Below are 22,424 nucleotides of genomic sequence, written 5' to 3'. Positions count from 1 at the left end.
CTAAGTGTTATTTTACAGTATTTAAGTAGGAATAGTTGCAAAGGGTAAGATAGGAAGAATTAAAAATTCCACAAGCATGTACACACACCAATAATTAAAATGCAATTGGACATACAGTGATGGGCTCGTAAAACTTAACAATACTTAAAAGGTATATATTTGAAGAGCCGACTGAAAGATGTTGAAATATTTGGTAGACTTGAAAGACATTGAATCAGTTTGAATTTATACGTTTATTAGGGAATATTGTACAAATATTAAAATATTAGAAATTCATACTCAATTTAGATGATATTTATTTACTGCAACAAAATTTAAGAAGTATCAAGACAAACGAAACCCGCACTTGAGTTCAACACATTAAGGTTGCATGGATAATATTAATTTCAGAATGGTTCAGATCGCTATTAATTAACACAAGTTAAATAATTGAGCGCATTGTGTTGCAGTACTATAGCGTTTGATTGATGTATGATATCCTGTCATGCTTTGTAGAAGTTTAGTAGGTTCATAAAAAAACACGTTCTCAGCCCGTCTTTGATAAGGCATCAATAATTCACAGGGTTTGTTTTCACGAGAATACTAAAAGCTTCAAGGCCGTTCTGATGTTAATTGCAAATTTATTTGTAATGGTGAATTGCTTTTAGTTTTTTTCTCATTTCCCTGTAATTGTGTTTATTTATTCAACAGATGCAATTCTATTCACAGTAAGCAGATGGACATTAAGTTGTTGGGTGGCCTTTGTTTTGTTTTACGTCATCGTTTGAATTGTTTTATTCACCTTTGAAGCTGTACTGAAATCATGTTTTGATTATACAAAAAGGAATTATATTATGTGACAATTGATAAAATAGTAACACATAATGTTGATACTTTTTTATAATTATTGAAAAGCATGATTGTTGTTATTTTGCCAAGTTTTTTTATACATTAAAGCGCTGTTAAAGTGTATATAACTATATATCCGATTCAAATATTATTGCTGTAATTTTGAAAAAAATACCAAAACACCTATATGAAAGGAATATGTTAGTTTTCTTAAAAAACGAATGGCTCATGCAGTTAATTATAGCTAAACGTTATAAAACATTCTTAGTATCCCAGTTCGTCAAAAATTTGATGGTCTAATGCGATAAACATGATGCTCGTTAAGAAAAATATTACTTACAAAATATGATCGAATTTACAGTTCATGTAAGTAAAGGGAAGTAATAAGAAACATATTTCTGATAACGCCTTGTTGTAAGCAAGTGTGTATTGTTTTTAAAACTTATTTATAATGTTTATAAAACAGTTTTGTATGGATATATAAAGTTATTTAACGTTTAAAGGCCAATTATGCTCCAGAAGTATTTTTGTCTTTATTTCTCAAAGGCTTTTCATTTTTGGTTTACTTTTAAAGCTTCCAAAATGTTACTCATTGATCATTTAACTGAATCATATATTGCTTCTGTTGCTTTCTGTAAGTAAAGTTGTAGTGGTTAAGTATTTTGTATGGAAGTCTATATACTACTTTGTTTACATTTTGCTAGTTTTATGACCAACTATTTCACATTTAGTGCTTCTATCTTCAGATAACACACATCTAACACTCTAAAATCATTGCTTAAATGTTATAAAACTAGTGCTTACCCTTTCTAAAGAAGTAAAACATGTTGTGCCTTTAACAGTTGTGTGGAAGGAAACTGATATGTACATGTATCTGTTTACAATGATGGTTAACTGTATATTACATGTTTTATTGCATTATACAGGCCCTTTTTTAAATTTTGTTTACGTAGAATCGAATCTTCATGTGTGTGTTATTAACAGAAACCGTCATGTTAACACACTTTAGAAAATCGACCAAAATGCCATGGAAAAAATATATTCTTATTGTTAATAAATTTTTATAAAATAAATCATTAGATTTATATAGCTTGTAATGCATTGTTACGTTTATATCATCACGATTGTATTGTCCAATGGAATGGTACAGAATAAACAAACGATTCTGTAACCATGATTGGTTTTGATTAAACAAAGCACAATTCTTCACCTTACTGCACTAACAGGATAACACTATTATATGCAATAGGAATTAACCCGTTACTGCACTAACAGGATAACTACTATTATATGCATTAGGAATTAACCCGTTATTGCACTAAGGTGACGCATTAGAAAATTCATAACAACACAAAGAAAATTATTTTGTGCAAGAGCTTCCTATGGACTTGAAGAAACGGTAACAAAAAAGGTTAAGAGAGCACAACAAGTCAACAATATTAAAACAATATCCGTACATATGCAATGTTTCCCTTTAGTTATTGTTTAACATTGTTTAGGTTAAACCAAGTATCGATATTTTTCTCGTCCACTACTAGGGTCACACATGTCCTCAATATACATTATTTTTGAATGGTTTTTAATTAAAAAAACTTTTCAACTATTGTCACAACTTTTAAATTGCTTATCAAAACTATCTACTGGTTGAGACTTTATTTCAAATCATATTAGACAGCAGTTAAAAAGAAAAGAGAAAGTCTGAACGTGTAAAGTCTATTGTCTTTTTTCCCTTCTAACATGCACATGTGTTGCTGGTCAAGTTAATCATCACTTGTAAATGAGCTTTCATTTTCTACAGACCTTATTGGCATTATTTCTTTATTGTATGTAATTTAGTATAAAACTTCATGAAATACCGGATCAATTGATTTATTCAAATATGTGTGAATTGTTTCACTTAGAGGAAAGTTAGGAAGCCACTTGATAACAAGTTGAAATACTGTTGTGCTACGTACAACACAACTTTCGATATGAAATATGAAAAACAAGATCAACACAAAAGGGCGGCATTTAACGAACGCATCTCTAACAGACCTTTGACTTATAAGTAGGTTGATTTAATACAATGTATGTCAATACGTATTACTTAGTATATTTGTCCTTTCTTAAAAGTGATATACTACAAGTAATTGTTATACAACTTTAAAATATGTTTACTTGATTTACAGAAAATACATTAGATAAATTTCTACATTTTAGTAAGTGATAATGGTGGAAGTAAAGAAAAGAAAATAAATAATTACACGTTATTAGTTCCGAACCACAACAAATGGTATACAATCTCGAAAATTATATCAATTCCCGTCATGTCATGAATACGTCAGTGGAGTTTCCTTAAGACATTGAATCGCTTGATTTTTACGTATGTAAATTCAATGATGAGGTATAAGAGACTTGTTTAAGAAAGTTTTAAAAGCGTTTATTTTAATGCTCTATAAGAATTTAATATTTCTAATTCATTATTCAAATCACAAGTGCAAGCATTTTCTAATGGTCTGAAAATAATTAACAGGTGGACAATAAGACGGATTTATTAATTCAAAATTTGTCATATCAAAATCGCAAATATTCAAAGAAATTGTTCGCAAAGGGTTCTTCATCGTTTGCTTTAAACTCTTGTAAAAGATTAAACAATCTTAAACGCCTCAATGTAATTGTAATTCATATTCCTTAAGCTAAATATCATTTATTTTGCCTCGATACTTTTGTGTACAAATCTGACCATACTTCTTTCAAGAGTAATAAGACAAATACTTACATATAATGTATACTGGAATTATGTTTTGTGGAAGATATCAAGCGACATTATCATTATAGAGCAAAGAGAAGCGAAATAATATTTTCCATAACAGATGAAACACACACAATCATATTAGGTTATATGTAACGATATATTGTTTTTCTTAAATGCATTGTCTCAGACCATTATCACGCTTGCTGTATTAGCATTTTACAGTTGGTCGCTACCCTTTATCTTTTGATTACATCTTACAGATCAAGTTGAAGAAGCTAAAATGGACATTTCTCAGTCCTTGTGAATTCTTGTTATCTGACATGCTACATTTGGATAAAGTGCAGTTTGTTTGATAACACGTTATTTGGTCATTTTCCTCACTAACTGACCATTATTTCTGGGTATTTCATACAAGGCATATACCGTTCCGTTATATATTTCTTATTGCTGGGTATCTGACACTATATAGATAATTATGATCATATAAAATAACGATTGTATCAATTGTATTTGATGATGGTACTAAGATAGTCAGTTTATATTCCCTTGGTATCGACAAAACCTTATGACGAGTCCGTAAATTGACTAACTATATCGTTAAGATGCATAGTTTGCTGCTTTAATGGTAAAAATATAGATATCATTTTCTGTAAGTACTAAAGAATAAAATATTAATCTAAAATGTGTTTTGAAATAAGTATTTAAGTCGTAATATAGCACTTGCATTTCACGGCATTCCACAGAGGTCAAAAGTTCTTACAAAATGAAATTTTGAATTTTTACAGTCATTTTTACAGTCATTTTACAGACACATGGGTAACTGAAAACAGATTTGTTGTGTAATTCTTAGCCCTATGTTAGTTAAAACCGTTTATTCGCTTTTTCATTTTTATGTCATTACGCACTATTTAAATGATTATTTTAGAAAACGTATTGAGCAAATGATCTTAAATTTTGCCCACACGTTATTGGTCCAGAACAACAGTAAATACAACAAAAATCTGGAAAAAGCATGTCAGTATCGTCATGTGAAGAAACCGCAGTGGAGTCCCTATGAGGCACATTGTATCACTTGACCATTGTGTAATAAATAATCGCAGTGATGAAAAAATAATAAGGCTTGTTTAAGTCATTTTTATCGAGGCTTAAAGGCGTTGATTTTAATGGTCCACAAGAAATTTAATATTTCTAATTCATAATTAAGAAAATGAGAACAAATGAGAAGTTCAAAAAAGCAAGAGCAACGTTCACAGGACGCAGCCCCGACACAATCCCAGCATCAGGTATAATGTTTTTATGATGATCTGAAAATATTAACACTTGGCCAATAAGTCGGATTTTTAAAGTACAATTCGAAATAACCACGTTAGAATATTACATATAACAGAAACTTATTCGCAAAAGTATTTCGTCGTTTACATCAATCAGTCGTAACATTAAACAATACTTATATCCTCAGCTTCATTGTTTTGATTTAATGGTTTATATAAACAGTGATTCCTGTTTTTATACTAAGTGAAAAATCATGTGCGTACGATATTTTGTGTAAACCATACACCATTCTATAACGTTCTACAATCATGTTAAAAAGACAAACATTGAAAGATACATGTAACATGTTTTGTGGATGATATTAAGTACCATTGTCATAATAAAGCACCAGGGAGAACCAGAATAACATTTTCCATAACTGGTGAAACACACACCCTTATATTAGGTTATTTGTAACAATACAAGCCTTTCTGAATTGTTTTTAGCCAAAACAATATGTTTTCTTTAATGACGTGTCTAGGCAGTATATTGTAGTCCATTATCTCAGATAACAAATTGATCTCAAAGGAAAAGTCGTCTGCTGTAAAACTTGTATTGCTGTCTTAAACATGGATTTCCTGTTAAGGTATATGTATAAATATTGCAAATAAAGATCTGCAAATATTTCACTTTGCCATAATCTTTATCGCGAATGATATACGATTAACATGTGTTAGATGCAGTTAACCGCCACCTCCTTTAAAGTGATTATGTCTTTAGTTTCAAACAAAGATCAACCTGAAAAAAATATAGATTGGAGATATAATCCATAATACATTATCTGTTTAAGTTATTAAGAGAAATAACGGGAATTTACAGGAACATCAATTGATGGCTTTTGTGGGCAGTTATTTCTTACAAGTTTCTACTTTAAATGTTTGATTGTTTTGATTTTTAAATACTTTTACAATCAGGATAATGAAAAATAAACGAAGACTTTTAATTTAATTATCTTATAGTTTAAGGTATATGTCGGTGTTTCTGTGGCAGAAAAAAATGCGATCTTTTGAAATGTCTGCAAATGTATAAAGTGATATTAAATGGCACTTTAAGACATTTCATTTACGTGAATTGACTGGCAATGTTTTAATGAAACAAAGATACCACTTGAGTTTTCATGAGACATGGCGACCACTTCGTTTGCTTAAGATACTTAAGAAATATGAATCTTGCATTCAACAAGGAACTTGTTTAAACACCAAACCATCAATCGTTTTGTAAACCGATTTTCATTTAACTTGAGGAAATTACATAAGACCTATTTCAAGTTTTACTTTTGAAAAACCCACAACAGCGCAAGTATTACATTCGAAGTATAGTAGAACCAGCACCAGAATGCTGATTCAGCAACTGAAACAAGAAAGTAGATTTTTATTAATTACTCATAATTGTTAATTACGTTTAAAGGACTGGAAATGTATAATGTAAATTTCCTTTATCCTGAATAATGTCAACAATGTAGTATCACATCGGATCCAATTGGCTGCAGAAGATTATACAATAAAGAGTCATTAAATGCTATTATCAGGAACGATTGTAGAATTAGTTTTCAATTTTCATTACATTGTACTATTAAACTTTTTAGGAATCCAAATAAATTATGTTAACATTTCAATTTATAGTATATTTTCACTCGCAGGGGCAACGTAATTTCATTTATGTAGTGAAATAGCAAACTTGAAGCCCTTATATACAAGCAAACCTTTGATGTACGTTTTTAAACAGGTCATTTTCCTTCATACAATTTTCCACAAATAACAATATTAGCATCTAAATAAATTCTAGAACGAGTTAGCTATAGATGATGTGAATACATGTAAAGTTGAATTATGAAATGAAAAGTACTAAAAGACTTTTAAACTGATTGTTATCAATGGCATGTAGTCTGGCGTTCTCCGTTGACAATATTTGTTATAAATCACACCTCTGAAATTAAAACTAGTTGTAGCTTGGCCTCGTGGTATTTTACGAAGATATTCAATTTATATCAACGTCATCATAAGCCACATAAATTAAACTTTAATTGTAGCTAAGCATTTCGAAGAGAAGTGTTTTTAGTTTACTCTTCCAGGCGCGTTGCCATAGTAATCAGAATACATGTACAGTTGACGGGACTAAATGTAACTGGAAATGGATGTACCGTGCCGTGCTAAATTGAACATTAACAGTTAATCAAGTGTTTTTACAAGCAACAATATTAGCATCTAAATAAATTTAGAACGAGTTAATTCATTATCAAGTTATAGATGATGTGAATACGAGTTAAGTTGAATTATGAAATGAAAAGTACTAAAAGACGTTTAAACTGATTGTTATCAATGGCATGTAGTCTGGCGTTCTCCGTTGACAATATTTGTTATAAATCACACCTCTGAAATTAAAATTAGTTGTAGATTGGCCTCGTGGTATTTTACCAAGATATTCATTTTATGTCAACGTGGTCATCATAAGCGACATCATTTTCACTTTTATTGTAGCTAAATATTTCGACGACAAGACCTTTATAGGATACTCTTCCAGCCGCGTTGTCATAGTAATCAGAATGCACGTATAGTTGACGGGACTAAATGTAAGTGGAAATGGATGTACCGTGCCGTGCTAAATTGAACATTAACAGTTAATCAATTGTTTTCTCAATTCCTGTCAAAGATGTAAGTATTCAAAGTCCATTTTTTTTCAGATTTCCTTTACATGTACTCTCTTCCTATCAATTGCATATAAAAGAAATCGATATTTCCAAAAGATTTGAATTCTGTCAACTGGAAACAACAGCCACAACAGAGCAATACATATATCATTCTTAATGGCAATTACGTATATCATGTTTGTTTTTTGAACTTTTAGTCTTATCTAATTTCATTTTAGTAATCTGTGTTTTCAAAAAAAGATTTAAGGAGTAGATAAGAATTTCAGAACAGGACAAGTCACTGGTCCCGAGGCTTATCATTAAATATATTGTTCGTCCTTAAGTACATTATATACTCAAAATAATTGGTAGATAAATATATCATGAAAATAACCCCGTTTCCACACGACATATCTGTAGATTTCTCTTTGTTCAACTACCTTTTTAATAATATCCTTCTAATTCACGTCAATTTGCCGTAAATTCTGAAAAAGCGTTTCCCAATTAAGAATATTACTCACTTTCTTCTACTTTGTAAAACCTTTTGTAAATTAAACGGATCGTCACGAGAATTAAAATTAATGTTCACGAAAAGTTTTTGTGCATAATAACCAATTGATTGAAGAAATGTAAAAAATGTAAGGCTAATGTGTTAAATTTGCAAATACAGGAAAAAAAATGTGGTAATTTTGATGCGATGTTTTTTCTACCTTAACGTCCTGACATTCTTATTAGTAACTAACTCGGACGAGGAACTCATTTAAGGGACGGAAATTACACGAAACGCTTGCGGATATGGAATGGACTTTTTGTGATGTTTTTATTTTTCCATCTTATTTGCATATTTCCTTACAAGGATTGGCATTGGTTTGAAATTTGCCATTAGGAAACTGAAGTGCAAATTACTCAAACAGGCCAAGCAAAAATATGGCATTATATAAAAATCACATCCTGACGGTGATGAATTTGAATGTTCACTTGAGACACGTGGTGGCAACCGCAGCGAAATTAAAATTATCTTGTCAATGATGAACATAAAAAATTATGTACTTTAACATTTTTTTTCAAAAACAAAACCGATATCTTGTTATTTTTCAGAGCTTTTTTTATATACAGGGAAAATCGTCCTCATATATTAATTGCTATCAGCAAATATTTAATCATGAAAACTACAAAATATGGTTTTTTTCTTTCTATAGTTGTGCTACGCATTTAGTGAACGAAAATATATCTTAATTTGAGCAAAATAATTAATTAAAAAACTACAATGTTAAGACAGAAAACACTGTTGTCAATATTTTTTTTTAATTTAGTATTTCGAGAGAATTTTGTTTGTGTTGTTTTCACGCCGATTTCAACACATTTTGGTCTACCAATCTACCTTCCTTGAATCGTTAGTAGTGTCCAGTAATTTCCAATTTCACCGCAAGGTACAAAATACTGGTGCTGGTTAAATGTAGTGTTGAACATATGCAGATTTTATGCAAAGCAATGCACAAATAAATTGTATCCACAACTAAGGATCAAACATCTACCGCCGTCCAAAAATCATGCAGAGAATATTTTTAAATAAAACACTGTATTTTTTTATGTTTATCCTTATCAGAAAGAAGCTATTTTGCTGGCATACAGAACGTCGAAGGTTCTACTCGATGTCTGTTCATGTCAGACACATTGCACGTATGGACAACAGAGGTTTTCCTCCATCAGTAAACAATGGAACTTCACAGTGCTGGTGCAACTCACCCTCTCTATCACCCCAAAAATAAATAATTTGATTAATTAATAATAATAAATGAAAAAAAACAAACAAACAAACATAAATACATGAATAAAATAAACCATATAATAAAGTCGATGCAGAGTATTTATGCAAGTTTCTTTCAAATTCGGACACAAGCAGTTAACAACAAGAGCAACAACTAAAAAAAAGACATAAAAAGGATTGCAGCGCAACAAGTAACACTCAAGACACTGTATATACTGTCACTTCATTATTTACACATTTCTTCATGCGATAAGAAAACATTGTGCAGAGAATAACTTAATGTCAAGTTGTAAAACACTACAAGGTTCGGCAATTAATCACAAAGTGCGTGCAGGTTTTTCCTGATAACGTTTAAGATGTAAAATAATTTCATCAAAGATAAGTTTATGCGTAAAAATAATTGTAATTTCAGATTCAAAAGTACATAATTATACATGTTAAATGATATTTATTAAATGACGTGATTCAACACAGAAGTTAGTGATTTGCACCTACTAAGAAGAATAATTTAGCGTTTTTGTCAGTATTGGATTGATGTATGATCCTTTGTCATGCTTGATAAGTGATATATTACATTATTAAACTACTTATTTGAAACCTGTATTCTGTACCGTATTAATTATTTATATTTATGTTACTAAGGTGCATACAACTAATTAAAAAAACAAACAAACAAAAACAATGATAGAATAGATGGTTATTTACCGCCAGGTTGACTTCTTGTCTACAACTCTTATGGCCTCCATTTTGATATTGTACCGTACTTGAAGATTATGTTTTATTCGTGTAAACAATGGATGTATGATATCATTTGCGAATGACATTTCCATAACGATATTATATATAAAAAAGTACCCTTTTCACTCAAATACAAGCATAACGGTTTGTACCTTTAAGCTAGAAATAAATACATTTACGTTACATTTTAACAACATTGCATGACCCTTAGTTTTATACTTACAAAACAAAAATACAATAGCATAGAAGTCTTTTGACATAATATTTTGTTTCATATGTTGAACAGATAATGTAGGCATAACACAAGCATGAAAGAAAAAAATCATAAGTTATAATCTCACTAGGAAACTATCTGCCTTTGCTGTTTTCAGAAAGGTTGTCAAGAGGTTGTTATATCATATATTTGGGAAGTCCATACTGCATGCTAGGTGTTTAGTTTTTCACAGTAGTTGGTAGCTTCACTACACTTGACACATATAAAAATATGACGCTATGATGGGCCATTCTCTGAGCATTTTGGACAGAACTATTTTATCTTGCATCATCTGGTTAAGATGCTGTCTGGCATCGAGATGTAGAGGGATTCTCTAAAAAACATTTTCTTTACCGTCATGTCAAAAGAATCTCAGTGGAGTCCCTGTAAAATACTAGTACATTGAATCCGTTGACAATTACGTAAATGTATAATTTCAATGCTCTGCATTTCAAATTCATTATTCAAACGTACAATGCTTTTCTTATGGTCTGAATAATTTTAATACGTGGACAAACAAAATAAAATTTGGCATGTCAGAACCTCAAAATTACAATGACATGTTATCGTTTGCATCTAATATTCGCGCAGCATTAAACAATACTAGTTGCCTCAATGTCAATGTTTCAAAGGGTATATCAACAGTAATTCTATTCATTAAGCTAGAGATTGTTGCCTCGATACCTTTGTGAACAAATCAGACCATACTCCCTTGAAGAGTAATATTATATAAGATAAAATGTATAAAATGTATACTGGAAATATGTTTTGTGGAAGATATTAAGTGCCATTGTCATAATAAAGCCATAGAGAAAACCAAAATAACATTTTTCACAACTGATGAAACACACACATATTAGGTTATTTGCAACGACATAAGCCTTGCTGAATTGTTTTATCCAAACCAATAAGTTTTCTTTAATGAAGTGTCTAGTCAGAGTATCTAAGTCCGTTATTTCAGATAACAGATTACTCCCTAAGGCAAAGTCGTCTGCTATAAAATCTATGTTGTTATCGTTAACATGGGTTTCCCATTAAGGTATATGTATAAGTCTGGCAAATAAAGTTCTGAAAATAATTTACCTTGCAAAAATTGTAATGGCAAAGAATGATATATACGGTTAACATATATTTGATCAAAGTACTTAAGTTTAGATGGTCTGGCTTTCTGTCTCTATGCAAATAAGTCAACACGTTACATAATGATATTATGACTTTAGTTTAAAAATGATAAACCTCAAAATGTAGATAAAATCAATTTTGATTTATGTATTTGGGTTATTATTTGGGTTATTACGAACCGTTAATATGAGTATTCAGGACAGTCAGTTAGTGCCAAATTGTGGTGTGCACTCGTAAAATAAGGCTTTATGTTATTGTGTCGGATTTGATCTTAATTTCCGCACAATATTAAACTTATTAATGTATAAATTAAAATCAATCATTAACAGTAATAATGATGAATAGAGAATATTACTGACATTTCTTAAGCAAGAAAATAGCTGGAAATTGTTGGCTTTTGTGAACAGTTATTTTCTTACATTTCTACTTTTAATTTTTGATTGCTTTCATTTCTATATACTTTCAAAATTAAGCATGATTAAAAATTGATTTAGTTATGTTATAGTTTAAGCTATGCATAGTGTAGTTCCGTAAATTACAAAAATGCAACCTTTTTAAACATCTCACAAGTGTGCAAAGTGATATATAAATGACATTTTAGAACATTTCATTTCTGTGAACTGACTTTGGTAATATTGAAATGAATCAAACAGACTACATTAGTTTTCAGGAGACCATACACCTTCCCACACCTCGCTAGAATAATGTTAAAGAAGACAAACATTGAAAAATACTTGAAACATGTTATGTGGATGATATTAAGTGCCATTGTCATAATAAAGCACCAGGGAGAACAAAAATAGCATTTTCTATAACTGGTAAAACACAACACCTCATATTAAGTTATTTGTAACAATATAAGCCTTGCTGAGTCGTTTTTATCCCAAAACAATATGTTTTCTTTAATGACGTGTCTAGTCAGTATATTTTAGTCCATTATCTCAGATAACAAATTGATCTGAAAGACGAAGTCGTATACTGTACACTTTTATTGTTGTCGTAAACATGGATTTCATGTTAAAGTATATGTATAAATCTTGCAAATAAAGGCATGAAAATAATCTACTTTGTCATAAACTTTATTGCGAAAATGATATACACATATATAATATATATGTAATTGACCAAAGACATAAAGAGACTATCAGTATGTTACTATGCATAATGTTCTTATTTAGTTTTAAGCAATGATGAACCTGACAAATTTATATAGTTGATAAAGTCCTGGATGAATTATCTGTTTAAAAATATTATAAACATTTATCGGAAATATACAGTAACATCCAAATATTGTCAAAATTCAATAATTGGTACTCTGTATGTTATTGTTTCGAAATGGATCTTAATTTCAGTACTGAATTAAACTGGTCTATGTTTCAAGTCAGATCAAACATTAATAATGATGAATACAGAATAATGCTTAGGTTTCTTTATCAAGAAAAGTAACTGACAATTAATGGCTTTTGTGTGAGCAGTTATTTCTTATATGTTTCTGCTTTTTTTTTATTTTAATGTTTTAATTTATACATACATTCGAAATTTATCATGATGAACAATAAACAAAGACATTAGATTTAGTTATGTTATAGTTTAAGCTATGTATACAATAGTTCCATGACAGACACAATTGTGATCTTTTGAAATATTTCACAAAGTGATATTAAATGGCATTTTAAGACACTTTATTTCTGTGAACTCAGACTTTGGCAATGTTTAAATGAAAGAAACAAACTACTTACGTTTTCAGGAGATACCGCGACCATTTTGTATGTTTCAGATACTTAAAAAATATGAATAGATGCATCAAATAAGGGAATTGTTTAACCCTCAAATAGCTTCGTTAACTGATATTTTTTATACTTGAGGAAATAACATGAGATCTATTTCAAGTATTTCTTTTGGAAAAAAAAAACATTTTACACTAACAACGCAATCATTTCACTTGAAGAAAGGCAGACCTAACACCAGAATGCTGATACAGCAATTTAAACACGACTGTAGATTTTTATTAATTACACATAATTGTTGATTACTTTAAAATGAATGGATATATTAATTCTTTTATCCTGAATAATATCAACAATGTAGTTTATTACTTTGGATCTGAATGGCTGCAGGAAATGAGTCAATAAAGTGTCATTAAATGCTTATATCATGAATGATCGGAGAATTTAGATTTGAATTAACATTACATACTTACAGTCGTAATAAGAATGTGTGTAAATGATGGTAATATTTCAATGTATAGAATATTTTCACTTGAGGTGTAAACCGAATTTTTATTCAATAGCAAAACTGAAGTGATTATATATAAACAAACCTTTGATGCATTTTCGTTCATAGATTTTTTTATTTCTCGAACGTGAAAATTCCTCAACAAGTTATAGATGATGTGAATACAAGTAAAGTTGGATTCAGAAATGAAAAGTGTCAATTTCGTTTAAACTGAAAAGAATGTTTGATTGTTATCAGTGGTATGTTCTCTGTCCACAATATTTATTATAACTCACATCTCTGAAAGTAATAATGGCCGTAACTTGGTCTCGTTGTGTCTCAACAAGATATTAGAATTATGTCCATGTGATCATCATAAGCCAAATAAATTCTTAACTTGTAGCTTAACATTTCGAAGACAAGAGAATGTTAATGTACTCGTCCAGCCGCGTTGCCATAGCAACCAGAATGCAAGTACAGTATACGGGACTGATAATGACATTTTTAGACCCACTGACTTTGGCAATGTTTAAATGAAACAAACATACTACTTTAGTTTTTAGGAGATACCGCGACCACTTTGTATGTTTCAGATACTAAAAATATGAATGGGTGTATTAAATAAGGAAACCATCAAATCGTTTCGTCAACTGTATTTAATTTTACTTGAGGACATTAAATAAGACCTACTTCAAGTATTATTTCTTAATAAATATTTAACACCACTAGCAATGAATGCATTTCATTTGAAGGTAAGCAGAACTAGCATGCTGCAACAATTTAATCAAGACTGTAGATTTTCATTAATTCCATATTGTAGATCGTTTCCTTTCAATGGATGAAAATGTAAATTCATTTTATCCTAAATTATATCAACAATGTAGTAATACTTTGGATGTAACCTGCTGCAGAAAATGAGACAATAAAGAGTCATCAAATGCACATATCAGGCACGATTAGAATTAACATTACTATGTACAAACAGCCTTAACAGGAATGCGAGTAAATTATGGCAATATTCTATACTAAGTAAAATATCATTTGCAGCCGATACTTTAAACATCAGACAATACACCTTCCCACACCTCTCTAGAATACTGTTAAAGAAGACAAACATTGAAAGATACTTGAAACATGATATGTGGATGATATTAAGTGCCATTGTCATAATAAAGCACCAGGGAGATCCAAAATAACATTTTCCATAACTAGCAAAACATACACCCTCATATACGGTTATTTGTATCAATATAAGCGTTGCTGAATTGTTTATCCAAAACAATATGTTTTCTTTAATGACGTGTCTAGTCAGTATATTTTAGTCCATTATCTCAGATAACAAATTGCTCTCAAAGGCCAAGTCGTCGGCTGTAAAACTTGTATTGTTGTCTTAAACATGGATTTCCTGTTAAGGTATATTTATAAATCTTGCAAATAAAGGTCTGCAAATAATTTACATTGCCATAATCTTTATTGCGAAAAGTGATATACTGTTTACATATATTTGATCAATGACCTGTACAAAGTACAGATATTTTGGATATAAGTCTGTATGCAGTGAACCCACCATCTTATTTAATGTGATTGTGTCTTTAGTTTCAAACAAAGATTGACCTGAAAAATTTAGATTGGAGATATAATCCACATTGAATTATTTGTTTGAGTCAATACGAGAAGTAACGGAATTTACAGGAACAGCAATTGATGGCTTTTGTGAGCAGTTATTTCTTACATGTTATTGATTGTTTTGATTTTTAAATACTTTTCACATTTAGCATAATGAAAAATAAACAAAGACATTTGATATAGTAATGTTATAGTTTAACCTATATGTACAGTGTTTCCATGACAGATCTTTAGAAGTGTCTCCATGTGTACAAAATGATATTAAATGGCATTTTAAGACATTTCATTTACGTGAATTGACTGGCAATGTTTTAATGAAACAAAGATACCACTTGAGTTTTCAGGAGATATGTCGACCGCTTTGTATGCTTCAGATACTTACAAACATGTTTAGATGCATATAATAATGAACTTGTTTAACCATCAAAACGTATCGTCATCTGACATTCATTTAACGTGAGAAAAATACTTAAGACTTTTTTTCAATTATTACTTTTGAAAAAACATTTTACTCTAGCAGCGCAAATATTTCATTTGAAGATAAGTAGAATCAGCACAAGAATGCTGATACAGCAATTTAAACATGACAATAGATTTCCATTCACACATAATATTTAATTACTTTTCAAGGAATGGAAATATAAATTCCTTTGTAGTATATTACTTTGGATCTGATTGGCTGCAGGAAATGAGTCAATAAAGTATCATTAAATGCATATATCAGGAATGATCGGAGAATTAGATTTTAATTAACATTACAACATACTAACAGTCTTAACAAGAACAAGGATGTGTGTAAATGATGGAAATATTTCAACCAAAAGAATATTTTCACTTGAGGGATAAACCAAATTTTCATATATATATGAAATGAAATAGTAAAACTGAAATGCTTATGTAAAACAAACCTTTGATGCATTTTCGGTCATAGATTTTTTCCCCAAAAATATTAGCATCTAAATAATTTGTCGAACGTGGCAATTCCTTAACAAGTTATGTGAATACAAGTAAAGTTGGATTTAGAAATACCAAAGTACCAAATTTCGTTTAAACTGAAAAAAATGTTTGATTGTTATCAGTGGTATGTTCTCTGTCCATAATATTTATTATAACTCACATCTCTGAAAGTAATAATGGCCGTAACATGGTCTTGTTGTGTCTTACCAAAATATTAGAATTATGTCCATGTGATCATCATAAGCCAAATAAATTTTAACTTTTATTGTAGCTAAACATTTCGAAGACAAGAGAATGTTAATGTACTCGTCCAGCAGCGTTACCATAGTAACCAGAATGCAAGTAAAGGTGGCGGAACTGAATGTAAGTGTAATGGGATGTACCGTGCTGTGCTTGATTGAGCATTCTTTAAATAAGTTGTTTTCTTAAATCCTCTGAAAGATGTAAGTCATCAGAGTCCAATTATTATTTATTTTCAGAACTCATTTACATAAGCCCTTTTTCTATCAATTGCATATTAAGACAAATCGATATTTCTAAAAAAAATTAATTATGTTAATTGGAAATAACAGCCACCATAAAAAAAATCTAACTAATTGTCATTAACGTACATCATGTTTTTATTGTTAGACTTGTATTAATATTATTTCAGTAATTTGTGTGTTCAAAAATGATTTAAAAAGTTGATAGGGACTTCAGAACAGGACAAGTCACTGGTACTGCAGCTAATCATTAAATATATTGTTTGTACTTAAGTACATTATATACTCAAAAATTTGGTAGATATTGCTTCTTCAAAAATAAATCATGAAAATTATTCTGTTTCAACACAACTAATTAGTAGATTTTTCTTTGTTCAACTACTTTTTTTAATCATATCCTCCTAATTCGTGCCGATTTGCTGTAAATTCAGAAAAACCGTTTCTCAATTAAGAATATTATCCACTTTTTTCTACTTCGTAAAACCTTTTGTTGATTAAACGGACCATCACAAGAATTAGAAATAATGTTAACAAAGGTTTTTGTGCATAATAACCAATTTATTGACGAAATGTAAAAAATGCAAGGCTAATGTGTTAAATTTGCAATTACAGAAAAGACAAAAACAAATGTGGTAATTTTGATGCGATGTTTTTTTTTCTACCTTTAACGTCCTGACATTCTTATCAGTAACTAACTCGGAAGAGGAACTCGTTTAAGGGACGGAAATTACATGAAACGCTTGCGGAGATGGAATTAACTTTTTGTGATGTTTTAATTTTTCCATCTTATTTGCATATTTCCTTTACAAGGATTGTCATTGGTTTGAAATTTGCCATTTGCAAACTGAAGTGCAAATAACTCTACCAGGTCAAGCAAAAATATGGCATTATATAAATATCACATCCTACTGACGGTGATAGAATACTTGAGACACGTGGTGGCAGCCGCGGCAGAGTTAAAATTATCTATAAAAAATTATGTACTATAACTTTTTTGTTTTCAAAAACAAAACCGATATCTTGTTTTTTTTTCAGAGCTTTTTTATATACAGGGAAAAATAGTCCTCGTATATTAATTGCTATCAGCAAATATTTAATCATTGAAAACTACAAATTATGGATTTTTCTTTCTATAGTTGTGCTACGCATTTATTAAATGAAAATATATCTTTATTTGAGCAAAATAATCAATTAAAAAAACTACAATGTTTAAGATAAGAAACATTGTTGTCATTATTAATTTAAATTGAGTATTTCCAGAGAAATTGGTTTGTGTTTTTTTCTCGCCGATTTCAACACATTGTTTACCATTTTTTGGGTTTGGTCTATCAATCTTCCTTCTTTGAATCGTAAGTAGTGTTCAGTAATTTCCAATTTAACCGCAAGGGACAAAATGCTGGTGCTGGTTAAAAGTACAGTTGAACATATGCAGATTTTATGCAAAGCAGTGCACAAATAAATTGTATCCACAACTAAGGATCAAACATCAACCGCCGTTCAAAATCATACAGACAATATTTTGAAACATCAGAAAGAAGCTATCTTGTTGGCATACAGAACGTCGAAGGTTCTTCCCGATGTCTGTGTATGTCTGAAACATTCCAAGTATGGACAATGGCGGTTTTCCTCCACCAGTATACCTTGGAAGCTGTATTTTGGCCTTTACAGCGCTGGTGCAACTCACCCTCTCACCTCAAAAATAAATAATAAAACAAATGATAACATTTGCGAATGACATTTCAATAATGATATATATAAAGTAGTACAATGTACCTATTTTTCAACTAAATATATACAAGCATTACGATATGTACCTCTAAGTAAGAAATAGATACCTTTACGTTATATTTACGGATTTTTCTAGAGACTGTATATATAATTCCCGTTCATTAACTTGCCTGTGTAAAGCAAATAACTCCCTCTGTTCTTTCAAACGCTTTTCAGCAGTTGCTAAACTTTTAAGTTAATCATTGAGAGCTTTTTTCTCAAGTTCAATAGGATCTACATCACCGCTTTTATCCGGGTTCTTTGGCGGGGGAGTTAGAGTTAATTTGGAGGCGGTTGAAATTTTCGTAATTCTGTAGTAGGTGTTATAACACCTCTTACCTCGTGCAAAGCTTTATAGTCTGGGTTATCTTTAACCCTTTCTGATTTCCTTTCCTGGGGCATTGTTCAATTCAAACAAATAAAAAGTTACCTTCCTTATAAGAAGCAAGTCAAAAACAATATATAAATAACTGGTCCCTGCAACTTTCTAACTCATCTGGATGAATGTAGACCGCTCCACAAACAAATGAAAACTTCTTTAGCACAAGACGGGCATAGTAAAACCCTATGATAACTAGATAAACAGACTGACGAAAAAAGATCTGTATCAACCAATATGTGTCTAAGAACTGTAAAAAACGCGAAAAGATGACTGAATTTATAACAACGCGTAGGAATACAACTGAATCAGTGACCCGAAAAATACAAATACCTAATAAAAATTCCTTTTAAAAGGAAAGGCTTGCACAGTTGTGCCTTCATCCCAATCCTTTAAAATTGTTTTTTTTTTGTTTCAATTTATTATCACATTTTTTTTTGAATTACGGTAGTTGTTTTTTTTTTTTTTTTGGAAAACCGAATATTTTTTGTCAAAACGATTTGAAATCTAATCTCTATTGTATAAAACTAATAAAGAAAATGATCAATCGTAAAAATACTAATGTGATACTGAAGGAAAACAAGTGTGCACATTTCATTTCCCCAATCATTCCTTTGCTTTATAGACAAGTAAATGCACTAAAATACTTCGTTACGTGGTGCCAATTAATAAGCATGTATCAACTATGTTACACGATCACAAATAGACGATGCGCTTTAATGATATGCATGGGCTATTTTTAGATTACCTCACCAAGAAGTTGAATTGCGTTCAGTAGATCTAAATATAACTCGATCATGCGTGATTTGGTAAGCAGGACCACCCTTTAAAGACGGAATACTACAACAGTCACCATTCTCTATTGTATAAAACTAATACAGACAAAAAACAATTATAAAAGAAACTAACTTTTGCGTCTTGAAAAACAATTGAAACGGAACAATTTCGTTTATAATTTATTACGGATCAAGTAAAAATAGAAACCCTATTTATATAAACAAACTGGGATTACCGAAGTAACTAAAATAGCTTAGATTTCCGTAATATTACTTCGTCTGATTCCGCAGTATGACGGAATCGCCCGAATTGTCACGATTGCAATCGGAACTACATCGGCTATTATCATTAATCCGAAGAGTGACGGAAAAGGCCGAAAAGTTGCGATTGGCACGATTGCAGCTGGTTTCCCGTTCAATCATGCACCAACAGATGTAAGCAGGAAACCACCTAACCGGAACAAGTTTTCCAAATGAAATGAAATCGAAAATACTCTATTACTCTATATTTGAACAGCATTGCATGACCCTTACTTTTATACTTACAAAACAAAATACAATAACATATAAGTCTTTTGACATTATATTCTATTTTATTCTACAAAATTGGAATAGAACGTATGCATACGTTGAACAGATAATATAGGTTTAATACAAGCATGAACGAAAAGTAAAAACTGATAAATTCGCTACTTGCCTTTACTGTCTCCAGAAAAGTTGTCAAGATGTTGTTAACTGTCCATACTGCACGCTAGGTGTTTGCCTTTCACAGTTGGTTGCTTTACTTTTATTTTTTTGATTACATCTTACAGTTCAAGAAGATGTCACTATGATGTACAATTCTCTAAGCCCTGCCTTAATGGTAATAACTCTCATTAATTAATTCATATACATGTATTTAATTACCGTTATGGGTTTTGTGGCATGGTTGACGCCTAAATTGACAATAATAGGCATATCAAATAATTATTGACAATAATAGTCAAATCAAAAATGTATCAATTGTTTCAGATGATGTTCCTAGGATAGTCCGTCTAAATTCCCTTTACTGAGATAAAGATCGTGTGCCGAGTCTGTAAATTGACTAATTGTATTGTTTAGTTGCAAAGGTTTGTTACTTTAATGTGTAAAATATATATCTCAAATTGCATCTTTAATCGTTACTATGGAATAAAGTTTTTATCACGAATGTTATCAAATTGAAGTTTTTAAGTCCGAATACAGCACTGGTTCCGAGCATAACACATGTTACACAAACCTCTAAAAATACTTCTCGTCATGTCAAAAAAAATCTAAGTAGTGTCTCTGTAAAAAAAATGTAGTACTTGAATGAGTTGACAATTACGTAAATGTATAATTTCAATGCTCTGAAGAAATTCTATATCCCGAATTCATTATTCAAACTTGCAATGCATTTCTTATGGTGTAAATTTTTTTTAATACGTGGGCAACAAAAAATATTTGGCTTGTCAGAACCTCAACATTAAAGTATTTGTTATCGTTTGCATCAAATACTCGCGGAACACCAAACAATACTAGGTGCCTCAATGTCAATGTTTCAAAGAATATATAAACAGAGCTTCTATTCCTTAAGCTACAGATCGTTTGTCTCGATACATTTGTGAAATAATCAGACCATACTCCCTTGAAGAGTAATATTATATAAGACAAAATTGAAATATGATGTATACTGGAAATATGTTTTGTGGAATATATGTAAGTGCCATCGTCATAATAAGCCCGTAGAGAAAACCAAAATAACATTTTTCACAACTGATGAAACACACACCCCCTTATTAGGTTATTTGTAACAATATAAGCCTTGCTAATTTTTTTATCCAAAACAATATGTTTTCTTTAATGAAGTGTCTAGTCTGTGTATTTAAGTCAGTTATTTCAGATAACAAATTGGTCCCTAATGCAAAGTCATCTGCTATAAAATCTATGTTATAATCGTTAACATGGGTTTCCCGTTAAGGTATATGTATAAATCTTGCAAATAAAGTTCTGAAAATAATTAGTCTTGCAACTTTGTTTATCGCAAAGAATGATATATATACGGTTAACATATATTTGATCAAAAAACTTAAGTTTAGATGGTCTGGCTATCTGTCTGTATGCAAATAACTTAACACATAACATAATGTTATTATTACTTCAGTTGAAAAATGATCAACCTAGAAATATAGATAGTTGATTTAATCCAATATGATTTATTTATTTTGGTTATTACAAACAGTTAATAGGAGTATACAGGACAATCAGTTATTGCCAAATAGAGTTGTGTAATAAAAAAAATGTGTAAGGCTTTATGTAATTGTTTCGGATTTGGTCTTTATTTCCGCACAATATTGAACCTATAAATGTATCAATTAAGATCAAACATTTACAGTAATAATGATGAATACAGAATATTACTGAGATTTCTAAAGCAAGAAAATAGCTGGCCTAGTTGGCCTTTGTGAGCAGTTATTTTCTTAAATTTCCACTTTTAAAAGTTTGCAAAGTGATATTTAAATGGCATTTCGAGACCCTGTGTTTGTGTGAACTGATTTTGGCAATGTTTAAAGCCACGTTAGCTCTCAGCGAAACCAGACTACTTTAGTTTTCAGAAGATACCACGGCTACTTTGTTTGTTTCAGATACTTAAAAAAATATATGAATGTATGCAATAAATAAGGGAATTGTTTAACCATCAAATAGTTCCGTCAACTGCCATTTTTTTCACGTGAGGAAATTACATAAGACCTATTTCAAGGACTATTTCTTAAACAGAAAATAAACATTTTACATCACATACAGCGCAAGTATTTCATTTGAAAGTCAGCAGAACTAGCACCATA

The sequence above is a fragment of the Ruditapes philippinarum genome, unplaced genomic scaffold (assembly GCF_026571515.1).
Source record: "Ruditapes philippinarum isolate M1 unplaced genomic scaffold, ASM2657151v2 ctg3184_1_1_1_1, whole genome shotgun sequence".
Taxonomy (NCBI): Eukaryota; Metazoa; Mollusca; class Bivalvia; order Venerida; family Veneridae; genus Ruditapes; species Ruditapes philippinarum.
Note: the sequence above shows the minus strand (reverse complement) of the source record.